This window comes from Ptychodera flava, chromosome 9 (assembly GCF_041260155.1).
Source record: "Ptychodera flava strain L36383 chromosome 9, AS_Pfla_20210202, whole genome shotgun sequence".
In the NCBI taxonomy this organism is placed as follows: Eukaryota; Metazoa; Hemichordata; class Enteropneusta; family Ptychoderidae; genus Ptychodera; species Ptychodera flava.
Window position 1 is genome coordinate 20,405,014 of NC_091936.1, and position 13,687 is coordinate 20,418,700.

The 13,687-nt window shown below is 36.2% G+C and overlaps 1 long non-coding RNA gene across 1 annotated transcript; it reads right to left on the reverse strand.

Annotated features, from left to right (window-relative positions):
- Positions 1-6,922: 6,922 nt before the first annotated feature.
- On the reverse strand, positions 6,923-13,222 carry LOC139139621 (uncharacterized). The gene is made up of 3 exons (XR_011553842.1): positions 12,964-13,222; positions 11,974-12,183; positions 6,923-9,886 (listed from the first exon to the last, which is right to left on the reverse strand). It is a non-coding gene; the product is annotated as an uncharacterized lncRNA (long non-coding RNA).
- Positions 13,223-13,687: the final 465 nt, after the last annotated feature.

The following is a 13,687-nucleotide window of genomic DNA, read 5'->3' on the forward strand; positions in this document are numbered from 1 at the left end:
TTATGTAATTATTTCAATACCAGAATGTTCCAGAATGGCACGCCCTTCTCAATCCAAGGTTCTCGCATTAGCGAATGTGTCAACAGCCCATTAACAGTTTATCATTCTTTTGTTTTCCATTGAATATTTCATCAAGTACACAATATTTATGTTAGATAAATTTGATGATTGAGCGGGGGCTTTAAGCTGTAAATTCTGGATCGGCAAAGGGAGTTAGCTAGACTTTTTGATAGTTCACTCCAGAAATTTGCATAGATCTGAATCGCACTGAACTTGAATCAAGCCATCAGCCACAGAGAGACTGATTTTCCTATTCAGTGTCTTTTTTTACTGAACATGTCTGACCTCCTTGATAGCCTGTTTACAGGAGTTCCAGACCCGTCTTACATGTAAATATAGCTCGATTTAGTACTGTAATCATAACTTCGTGCCGTAACTTGTTATTCATTTACAACTTAGCCATTAGTTTAATTTTATTTTCGTAAAAATTGTTTCGCAAGAAAATGCACGCATTTGTTTTCAGCTCATGATTTCTTAAAATTTGCACACATCATTATTTAGTCTGATATTTCCTCAACGTTTTCTGAACGAGCTATGTCTCAACATCTACCTGCACGGTACTTTAAAGGTCCGTTCTATACTCTCTTTATTGATCACCTTTGTTTATTAATGAGTGTATAAACAGCATTTGTTGACTTTCCATCTATCAATCTATCTATCTATCTATCTATCTATCTATCTATCTATCTATCTATATATATATATATATATATATATATATATATATATATATATATATATATATATATATATATATACAATCCTCCGACCGTGAATGGATATCCTTGCATATAAACTTCGTCCGCAAACCAGAGAAGAAAGTGGAATGTATCAATATGACGCATATTTGCTTTTGCGCAGTAAATTGTATACCTTATGTCAACTATAAAAACAATATCGCCGCCCCACCGCCTGCACTGAAGATGACGACTGCGATGATGATGATGATAATGATGATGATGATGATTGCAGTAATGGCGCTGATTGCAATACTATTTGATAAAGTGATGGTTGCACGTCAGTGACGACGAATTGGGAAAGGCAACTGAATACAGGCATGGTCTTCATGACGGATTCCGCACAAACCAGAATCAATCTGTAGTCTGTCACTGTGTTTGGTTTTTAACGTTTTGGCCTCAACTAAAAAGGTAGTGAATCAGCAGAAGTTCGTTTAATTATATTGATTTTGGTGCCGGCTGCCGTGAGTTAACAAACAGCGTCGTCTTGTGGTTTGTAGATAAAGAAGTCTATGATGAAAGTCCCTAGTGAACGTTTGCTTCACTATAAAAAACAACTCTTTAAATTTGCCACGACGGTTCATGTTGAGTAGGTACTAAAGAGATCTACGTGCAGAATCAAGACTTCCTGACAGCAAATAAAGTTTCAAAGTAGTGTCATTGATTGCGGCATCGGTTTCTCTTTGAGGCATTTATTGGCCTCACCATAACGTGCTCGCTGAATGGGCGCCGTCGTTTGAATGACGAGAAAGCAGTGCTTAAAATTCGTCTAGCACATCATCATGATCATGCTGAAATCAAAACGTTTCACAGTTTCAATTTCTTTACGTGTTGTTTGGTTTCTTCGGCTCTGGAAATGCCAAATGTTTTCTCCCGTAAGGTTGAATTATTGAAACAGCGTCGGAATAGAGAAAATGTCAGGACGCTGCAGTTACCGTCGCCTGGAATTATATACATGTATCTTCTCAACGTAATGACATCGTCCACTATTGTAGCAGTAAATAAATGTTATTTCATCCGTGAATCTAGTTTTTACAACTGTTATTTTTGCGTGAACGTTCGTATTGCCCTGAAGATCTTATAATGTCCATGATGCCAGGTAAACGAAGGGAGTAAATGAGGATAAACACTCGAGTTGAGAAGGAAAAGTAATCTGAAAAGGTTCTTTAATGCTGTTCGACTTAATAACGACAAATTATTCTCGAACTTTTGCATCGCGAATCACCGTTCTCTACATTCTCCGCTGCTGTCATGCGGCAAGTTGTTAAACAGTTACCATAGCAACACACGTCGCCCAAAACACGTGTCTTTATTCGTTACTTTATGCTCATTTTTGGGCTGATAATTTCAAAGAGCCAGTAACCAGTCGACAGTATCAAGTTTGCCAAAATTGTTCGGTAAGTTCAGAGTAGAAAACATACAATCGGGTAAAAGTAAGTCCTAGACTCGAGCATGGTATTGTTTCCCCAGAAATGTGTACATAACTGTTTAATGCTTCATCTGAGTGATTGGTACAGTGGATGCCTCATCCTTTAATTGGTACAGTGGGTACCTCATCCCTTAATTGGTACAGTGGGTACCTCATCCTTTAATTGGTACAGTGGATGCCTCATCCCTTAATTGGTACAGTGGGTGCATCATCCTTTAATTGGTACAGTGGATGCCTCATCCCTTAATTGGTACAGTGGGTACCTCATCCTTTAATCGGTACAGTGGGTACCTCATCCTTTAATCGGTACATTGGGTACCTCATCCTTTAATCGGTACAGTGGGTACCTCATCCTTTAATTGGTACAGTGAGTACCTCATCCTTTAATTGGTATAGGGGGTACCTCATTCTTTAATTTGTACATTGGATGCATCATCCTTTAATTGGTACAATGGGTACCTAATCCTTTAATTGGTACAGTGGGTGCCTCAGCCTAAAATTGGTACAGTGGGTATCTTATCATTTAATTGGTAGAGTGGGTACCTCATCCTTTAATTGGTATAGTTGGTACCTTATCCTTTAATTGGTACAGTGGGTACCACATCCTTCAATCGGTACAGGAGTTACCACATAATTTGAACAGTGGGTACCTCATCCTTTAATTTGGATATCTCCTTGTGGATAGTAGATTCAATAAAGAAACAGTGATCAGTTCGGACAACTTCTGGCTTGGTAGCTTTAAGGCACCGTTAATAAATGCACCCATTCTAAAACGTTATTTAATGTGGATGGGGAAGGGGTCCCACTCAGAATCAAAATTATTGCCATTTTCCGGTCTTTGCATATGTTGTGCCCTGAGCAATTACAACAACAAAAATAGAAAGAAAAGGGAGATTTTAGCAGCTTAATTTTTGACTAAAGGGATCCCAATGTACCCCTACCGCTTTCTTCAACTACAAACAGGCTTTATTTGTCATTCCGGCAAAGAGCATGCCCAAAACTTGTTAGTGAATATCGTCATCATCTTTCTGCTTTTTGTATATTTTTATTTCGTATTTATTTTTGCGTTTGCGAGTACTGAAGTGCCGCGACCCTGCATTTTTTCTACTCGATAAACGGGCTCCCGTTTTGCCACTTTTTGTGATAGTTTAATCAACAAAACTAAACTTGTTGTATGGAAAAATGGGCATTGCTGAATACTTGATGAAATTCAATAAATGACAAAGATATATATATATATATATATATATATATATATATATATATATATATATATATGTGTGTGTGTGTGTGTGTGTGTGTGTGTGGTGTGTGTGTGTGTGTGTGTGTGTGTGTGTGTATGTGTGTGTGTGTGTCTGTGTTTCTGTGTGTCTGTGTGTCTGTGTGTGTGTCTGTGTGTGTATAATCTCGGTTTTGTATCTTGAAAAAATATATATATACATATATAAAGGAATAATCGTGGTTTTGTATCTTGAAATCTAGAATTTGACACCAATTTCTCGAATCATGTAACTTTCAAAATAAATAAAATAATTACTCATTCCAAGTCTTCTGTGAAACTTTCAAGAAAGTCCCAATATTGCGAGGATATCTTCTTGCATTTCTATATGCAAACCTATGAAATTGGCTGATACTGAATTAATCTTCTCTAATCCCCTACCTTTAAAAAACACAGAAGATAACGGTTTTGTCTGCCCAGTATCGTCTTCGACTTAGCTAGAGATAGAAAAGCTACTTTTCGATTTCTTAGTGAGATGATAGGATAAGGTGCGTCACACAAGACGTATTGATTGGCTACATTCGGATTCTAGCAGAAGTTTATTTTCCCTCATGAAACTTTTATTTTCATCCCGATGAAAATAAATGTTTCGGGTGACGCTCATGCTCTCCTGCAAACAAATGAGGAGATCAACTCGACTGTACTTCATATACATTGTAGATGAGTAAAATTTCGAAGCGTAGATTCTGTTAATAGACTTGCCAATGTTAACCTTTACTCCGTTCTGAGAATGGCTGCGGCTTATAATATTTTTTTTCTATTTATATTTGAGCTATGGCCAGTAGTTGAAAATGTACGATTCACATTTTTGAAGCTAACGTGCTATGGGCAATTGTATGCGATTTAGCATTATAGACCCAAACATGTAAGCTAAACGTGTATGACACAACAGTAAAAGTCTGCACATTAGACATTTTAGACAAGTTAGGTCCGTACAGGATAGGTCAGCACGTTACACGATAGGCCTGCATGATTGTCGTTGTAGAATATGACTTATGGTGAAAACCTAAGATGACGTAAACGTTAGACATTTTAGACACGTTATTAATGATTCGATGTACTGCCCCCCTTTTCAGCGTAAGGTCATCGCAAACTCTGAACTATATATGTTGCTATACCTGAAGTATACCTGAAGGCATTTCAGATATTTGCGCTCAGTGATATCATTCCCTCACATAGAAGTGAAATGTTATCAGCTTATTTCTTAGCAGCCGTCAGATTCTTTTGCATTCGGCAAAAATGAAATGTGGTTGGATTTTTCGGAACGTCATTTGATCGTATCAAGCGTGATTATCGTATCCCCCGTCCCGCCAGGCATGAAACTTCATGAAAAACTAAACATATAGGTTTTTCAGATCTCAATAGAGTTTCTCAAATGATACGTAACAGCATTCCTAGCTTTAACTCGTAACAGTAATTTGGGTTTTCCCTGCCGAGTTACACTAAATTTGTCACGTTTAGATCAATTTTGATGAATACTGCATGCTACTTTTCGCCAACTTGAAGACTAAGCGGATGTTTAGGATGACCCTGTTGTTATTGTCGTTTTGTATTTGTTTCTTGACCTGGAAATTACATACCTTGAATGATATACTGGTTTATTAGACCGGATTTGATATAATTATACTTCGCATCCCAGCACACTATACGGCACGCGCAAAATGTATCCCAGATAATGTTGGTATCAAGGTCGATTTATTTTTAGGGTTTGCGTGACGTTACCAATCCGAGAGGAAAACCATAAGCTGTCAGCAAGGCATGAAGTAGAGAGTAAAAAGGCGAGGACTGTAGGAAACGTATTAATTTGTCAAATCAAGATAGCAGTATATTCAGTCGAAAAATAATTAACTTTCAATCGATGTCTTTAAATTTACAATCCATACAGCATCTTAAATTCCAATATTGAAACCGTTAATTGAATACATCGTGAATTACATGAGATTGCAAAGATATACGTATTGTGTACTCACAGAAAAACAAATATCAGATTATTTCAGAGTTAACCAGACCACTGATGATACGCAGTCACCTTTAATGAGTGTTTTTGCTGATAAAATGCGCCGACATTTTTTCGTTTGTCAAATTAAAATTTATGTGTCTTTTTTGTACAGAACGACACAATTTTGTACATCTTCAGGGGAAAAATAATTAACTTTAAATCGATGTCTTAAAATATCAATCCATACTACATATTAAACATTGAAACCGTTAATCGAATATTTCGTGAATCGCCTGTGACGGCAAAGAAATATAGAGTGTGAACATCCTAGAAAAAGAAACATTAGATTTATTTTGTTCAGAGTTTACCAGCAGGGCACTGGTGATATGAAATCACCTTTTTGATGATTGTTTTTACTGATAAAATGCACTAATATTTCTTCGTCAGTCATATTATTTTTTGAAAACGTTTTTGTCAGAACAACAATATTGTATACTTTGAAAAGGTGGAATGTCTCAAGAAATTAAAAACACTGTAAAATTGTAAATGTACTAAAAGTCAGTGTTAAATTTGATGTAGAAAAACTGCCTCTACTCGGACCACAATGTGTTAGAATGATTTATCAGGTGCCTATTACGATTATTGTCTTCTTGTGATACCAATATTAAAATTGATGATACTCTAGATAATCTCGTTTTGTAAGCTGGTTTATTCGATAGAATTGCATCCACGTGCGATGCAAGGAAATCAACTTAAAGTCTCTAATTATTGATACTGTACTTTGACAATAAAATACGAAGGGTTTGTGTTTTAATGATTACATATCATTCGTTAACCTTCCGAGAGCTAAAATAAGATATTAAGGTGCAATATCATGCTCGAATGTATCTTTTTTCAGATCCCGTTTCTGCTGTTGAAAGTGGGCATTTCGGTTTGCCGTAGTAAACCCCCTTCCCTATAAACATATGAAATTCTTTCACTGCGAGGTTATACTCTAACGAGTGTCCTCCTCACAGATCGTGAGGCAAATGAAATTAAGGAATTATTTACTTTAAAATTAATAATCTGGTTAAATAAAATAATTTGTCAAGGAAACAGTGTAAAGAGTTTCAAAATTTGTAGCTGGGGCAAGTGAAAGTCACAACCAGACAGAGTGTCGGTGCAGGTTGCCCGCCTATTAAATGACCGCACAAGGAGTAAAGTGATATGCCAACATGATTTCTGCACCTTCCTTTGGGTATCAATCTAATTTCAGACGAAACAATATTGCCTCATAACTCATATAAGAGTTATATGATGATGAACTGGGTTCGCATAGAAGCGAACGAAATCACTCAATCCCTCCGGGAATAGAGAAATATGTAGGTTTTATTTCGAAAATAAATCGTATAATGTAGAAAGCCTCTGGTTAAAACGTTTTCTCAATGCCAAATCTGCTTTCATCTATCATTTACAAGATAAAAGATCCGTTTTGTCTTGTGCTGAACATAGCAATATAATGTAAGTAGTCTATATAACATTGTATACATAAGTCAAGTAGAATACTTAATATATTAATACAGCCATGAATAGTTAAATGAATACATACACTCGCACATAATTTTAATTCATAACTTTTTTAAATCTTTGGTAATAATGTATGATAATTTCTAAAAGGATACATACACCAAAATAGCAACCTCGTGATTTAAACTCGCACATGAGGGGATTGGCCTGCACAAACCACGTATTCAGGCTAATTCCCTGCACGCGGAAAATTCCGCGTTACCGAATTAATGGCCTATGACTCCCCAGAGAGTAAATAAACTACCGATCAAGTAGAACAAAAGATCACAATGTTTGTGAATATGACACAACCCGTGATATTTGTAGAGCAATCACCGATTGACAGACAGTTCACCTCAAGTAAGGTATCTTTTCATATGGAAATAATTTCGAGCCTACAGAGTTTGTGTCAGGGAATCTTCGCACGCAATCGTTTAATTTTGCTCTTCTAAGTACCAAACCAAGCGAAAAATACAAAGAATTGCCTAAATTTTTTGGGTAATAACGAGCTATTGTATTGTAAATATAATCTGACAGAAACTCTTGTCTAGGAAAAAAGAGTGACTGGTCCTTAATGAATTATTAGATTTGCTTTGATATTGATTCGGTGATTCGAAATATTTCTTGAGAATTGCAGATACAGAAATCTATTTATCGCTATTTTAAATGTTACAAGCGATAAATACAAACATAGAATATACTTGTTAATCAAAACGAATGATACTGATACAAAGATCGTCAATTGTTTACGGTTGGGTGGATTTAATAAATGCCAGACGTTATACTCTAATTGTATTGTGAGCGTTTGGTAAAATTGATAAAAACGTTGTTGAGAGACAGCTGAAATATGATGTTTGTCTGTAAAAAGGATGACTGTGATGAATTAATTATGTGTCAATGTATTTGTAAATTTACGAGTGTTGAGAATTAAACCATATTTTTTACATATTTTTATATTTTGATAAGATAAAAAGTTGAACTACATTTATGCTTTAAATGTATTCGCCTTTTGAAACTTTACACCTATAGCAGTTGTGCGCACTGAAGTCAAACTTTTTGTTCCTAGCTCTAAAAGATACAGTTTGTTGACATTTACCCTCACAAAACTGCAATTGTGAAATCTCAAAAATCATCGTACTGTGAAACGTCTCGATTCAGGGTTACGACTCAGAAAGATGACTGCCAAAGAATTAACATTATGTCAAACAAAAACAAAACAAATCGAAATAATAATGTTCTACTATTATATTACAAAAAGTACTAAACATCATGTGAACGGTTTGTACGATATCGTTGTTGCCAAATCTAATTTCTATCCTTTAAGATCACATGCCCTTTCAGTGATAAATATGCTAATTAAGCCTACAGTAGAGGTAGAATTGGTGATTTTATGAGACCTTAGGGGCCGTGGATAATTAAACATGCGAATGGTAAACGCAACTAATTGTCTTTCGTCCCTTTCTAAACGAACGTTTGGAAGTTCGAAAATCCAAGCCTCAATCTGTATCGGCATACCTACAATCGGTAATTTAACGTCGCCATGAAATCACGCATACGCTACCACCACCCCGGCATATGGCATATCCAATCTAAAATAAATCTTTGTTAAGCGCCAAATCGCATTGACGAAACCAATAGAATGAACTGAATTGAAACAGCGTACCCAAAATGATTATTACGTTATTTTACACGTACGCTGGTCAAAAAATGGTGTAACGCCTGTATCGCACTGACTGGCCTGGTACCACAGGGGGAAGAAATCAGTCCCCTAGGGTGGGGAGGGAGGGTGTTTTGTGCAACGGTTTACCTTATTTGATTTTATTAATTTTGACTGTGATATTTCAAATAAAGACAGCCGTCAACACGTAATTAAATTTTTCTTACTTTACTACGTGTGAGGCGGCTGTGGTGTTGACACAATCAATTAATCCGCTAATACGGACAGCGGATTAGCAAGTTGGCAATGTTTTCGGAACAATTATAGTGGTGTATACACAAGTTAGAGGGGAGATAAGGACTTGTCGGTAATATATAAAGCAGTCAGACGGTGTGGAGTCGAACTCTTTATTTGAAATACCGCAGTCAAAATTACTAAAATTACTTGTAGTAATAAAGAAAGCAGTCAGGCGGTTGAGAGTTCAACTCTTTATTTAAAATATCACAGTCAAAATTAATAAAATCAAATATGGTAAACCGTTGCACAAAAAACCCTCTCTCCCCATCCCAGGGGACTTATTTCTTCCCCCTGTGCTGGTACACGCCAAACAATATTGCAAGATATTTTGCGATATATAAGAGATGTTGCGATATACAAACAGATAGTGCGATTTTTGCGCACGATAATCGAAATATAGCCAACCCCCTACAAAGAAATTATCGGCCCCTATATCGACCTTTATATAGAAATACTGAACAGAAGTTAACTTCCGTGATATGCCTTTGTTGCATTGTTAATGCAACAAAATTTACCTCAAATTTGTAAACGAATTATAATTCATACACGTACAGAAAGTATGTCTGGTAATATAATTAGAACATTCGCTTTTAGTAAATGTCATGTCGGATAAAAATAGGCTAGTACTAATTTGACATTTGATAACTTTGACTCACTCAAATGATTAGATTCAAATTAATTATTTCATTACGTTTCCCCAAAGGCAATGAGTTTTATCATTTTCCTACATACCTTTTCACTTTTGATCAAAAAGGAAAGCTATTCATTGCTCTACTAAAATGTAAGCAGTATGTGGAACTGATTTGCGTATCAAGCGAACTCAAAGAATGCTCACAGTCCTGATAAATGACGTTCTTGTATGTTCAGTTCTTGAAAGAGACGATTGGTACTGGCGTCCCGCCATCGTCTTGAAATTGCATGGTAGAACGTGCTTTAAATCTGTCTGTAAGCAAAACAGAGAGACATGAAGTATTTTTAGAAATGCTCTGAAACTGTAGAAGGCGGACATACAAGTCAATACCAAAGAATTCCAATTGCTGAGCATCAGTTGCAAATGTGACTTTGTAGCCTGAAGCAAAATGCAAAATAGTGTAACAAGGGGGAATATACATGCCCTGTTAGCACTTGCAGATCGTGTGACATCAAAGACATGCAAATACATTTTGAAGTTTCCTAAAACCAATTGTGGTACACCAACTCAATCTTCAGCCAAGCTAACCTGATAGGTATAGAGCTTAAATAGAACATGCCTTCTATGTCCCAACTCGGTGAAGTAAACCCTTGCACTGAAAAGGCAAAATAGTGTCTGACTTTTGTGCCAATAGAATCAAAATTGAACTATTTTGAGGTTTTATTTTTTAAATACAATCTTGACCTAAAAGTAAATCATACAATTTTTAACGTTCTTCTCTGTATTTTTGTAACTCTTGCGAGCGAAAATGTGTGTACATGTATTACATTTATTTATTAATACCTCACTTAAGAGTCTCGACGTACCTGCAAATGCAATCGGTACCTACAGATGTGAGCTATTAGGCATTTGTTGGATGTCATTGATTCTTTGTAAAGTCAAATCGTGTACAAATCACCGAAATTCCCAGTGTGCCCTTTATCAACACTTCACAAATTAAACATTAGCCAAGAATAAACATTCCTAATCACATATAAATGGGAAAAGTGGACAACTGTATAAACCTAGATCGACCATATCCAAACCTAAACTTCAAAGCTAGGGAAACACAGTTACCATGGGGAGTTGTTCAGTAGATTCTTTGCACATTATACCCAGAGCATATCTGCATCGTCCTACTCTGGTAATTTTGTGTAGTGATAGTGTGTTTTATAAGTCAACCGGTCTGTCTGTGTTTATGTGGATCTCTATGTAGGTCATTAACGAGAGAAACAAATGTTAAGGTTTACACAGTTTGGGTATACAAAGTGTCAAAGTGTTGATGTTATACAGCTCTTAAAAGACTAATAAAAACTCGGCTAAAAGGAATGCAGAGCTAGGGGAGCAAGAAGAGAGACGAAGTAGATCATGATAACAAAACCCAGAAGTGACAGCGGTAAAGTTCTACAAATGGAGACCTAATGACATGGATTTCATAGACTAAAATAACTCAAGAATTAAAACAATCACGGGGGATATCATATACATATATAAGTACGTACGTACGTGTATGTATGTATGTATGTATGTATGTATGTATGTATGTATGTATGTATGTATGTATGTATGTATGTCTCTCCCTGGTGGAAATAATGCATGGTCCTGGTAAACAAAATATTTTTAATGCCTCAAAGTACGCGCCCCGAAAGTCAAAGACTTCAAGCCTTTCTCCAATTGCTCTATATAAAACTTTCAACTGTACTGAAGATCAAGAATAAAGATGGGAGGTTACCGTGTAAATGCGGGTATTAGAGAAAAAAATTGGTCAAACTTTACCACTATGTCAAATTCAAAATGGCCAACATCTCTGTGAAAACATTACGTACTTAAAAAGCTGCAACATGAGCCCCGACAAGCGTTACGTGAGCAAAGCATCATAACAGTTTAAGAGTCTGAATATCTTTCTTCGAGGCACATTGCAACTCAAGCAATGTAATGTATAACAAGTCCTTCATGACTTATCTCTGCTGTCTTACCCGCCTCAGGAGAAAACCAAGGCTGTTCATAACGTATACTTTAATATTAATACGATTGCGATAATCAGACTTTTGATGAATCTTATGACATCAATATGAAACTTAGCACGACGAGACATAATCTTGTCATGACTGCTAAAGTTTCGTAATGATACTATAATGCATCAAGAAGTTTAAAGCTTTAGTCGTCCGATGTTTTACTGTAAAAAGCCATAACACGTAGAATATTTTATATGAAAACTGGAAACACATAATCATGAATTAAAAGATATTAAGCCACTGCCTCTTACTAAACCACCGCCTCTTTAGCTTTAAATATAAACAGGTAGGCGTGAACATCAAAATCAAAGTGATTTGTTGAAAACAAAGATCAAAGAAACATACCCTGAAGTTTTCGTTGAGAATAGTGTAGATGAATGGATTTAGAAAGCTGTCTGACATGGCGATGTAGTGCACAACAAAAAAGATCTTGACGACGCTTTTGCTGTGTTCATCAACCCATCGTTCGTTTACATGGTAAGCGATACGTAGGACATGTAACGGCAGCCAGCAGATGAAAAACACGGCCACTACCAATACGACCATTCGAATAACCTTAAAAGATAAAGTATTGCAAAACAAAAATATTAATTCGTCACTTAGTTCTATCAGTTTTATGTGTTTACTTGTTCTAATCGTGGTTATTTTATTATTAAATGTTGTCCTAAATTCAAACGACAATCATATTATTAAACACTATTGAAAGTAATTTGGGACAATTGGATGATGATGTAATGTAGGTGTTATCTGCAAATGTAAGCTCATCTGCTTTTCTCTTTAAATAATGCACTTGTTTTTATGAGTGATTTGCAATATTGCAGCATTCGGCTATATGGCACCCAACACCTTTGAAAATTTGAAAAATATAAAGATCCAATTCCCCCAAATTAGTTCAAATCGTGATTTAAGTACCCTGGCAGATATATTGCCAATATTGGTACAGTAAATTTTTCATATCCTCGAGTACCAATCGGAGGAAGATTACTTATAGGAACAAAATCATGGTACATGAACCATTAAAATACAAGTGGTTTTACGATATTTTTTTGGAAAACATTAATCTTAATCATCTGGATTTGATGTCGTTCTCAGTAAACATCTGTTGACGATGTTAAAAAATAATGGTCAGATACGAATATTTAATCATAGCACACAACGAGAAGATGAAATGTTTCCATACGTCCTGACCATGTAGACTCCGAATGTTTCAGGAAAACAAAACGGAATCGGAGTGCAAAGCTAGCATGGTAAAAGGAACAATAATGAATCTTAGACAAAATAAGAATAATTTTAACTTTCAGGAATTTGACAAGACATTTTTGAAATATTTCATACCTTCCACTTCATTTTCAGCTGTTGTTCATGTCTCGATTTGTTGTCGTTGTCAGGGACATTTCTGTTCCACAGACGCTGTGCAATCCTGCCATACATTGCACACATAATTATCAACGGTAACACGAATGATATCAAAGTGTAGCATAGTTCATACACCACTGGAGCGGCCGCACTCCCGGGCCAAATTTCTTCGCATATCACCCGGGTTACGTTGTTCCGCACAGACGTATGCGTGCGTGTGATGAACAACTCGATGACTGAAATGTTGATCGCCAGTATCCATATTAGAGCAATCATCAGAATTTTACGATAACTTGGTGACCTTGTCCTGACCCTCAGGGGGCTTTCAACCGCTCTATACCTGCCCACGCTGATGATTAACAGGGTGAATATACTGGCAAGGACAGAAACCTGTGATATAATGAATAAAAAAAGCTTAATGTAAAATGATTAAGATTGTCAATGATGATTCCTCGCAATAAATGTCATTTTAAAGTGACATTTTCCACAGCCCAAGTAAAATAACCCTTAAGCGCTGTTTTTGCACATAACCCTTCTACGCTGTTTTTGCACTATAGCTCTTGAAGTCTGGTCATACTAAGTCCCAATAATTTAACGTCTGCCAGCTCGGCCGACCATTACGTCGTGCAGTGAGCAAAACGTTAGTATGAGTGGTGACGTGGATTGCTCTAAAAGACGGCTTGTATGATATCATGTCCAGATA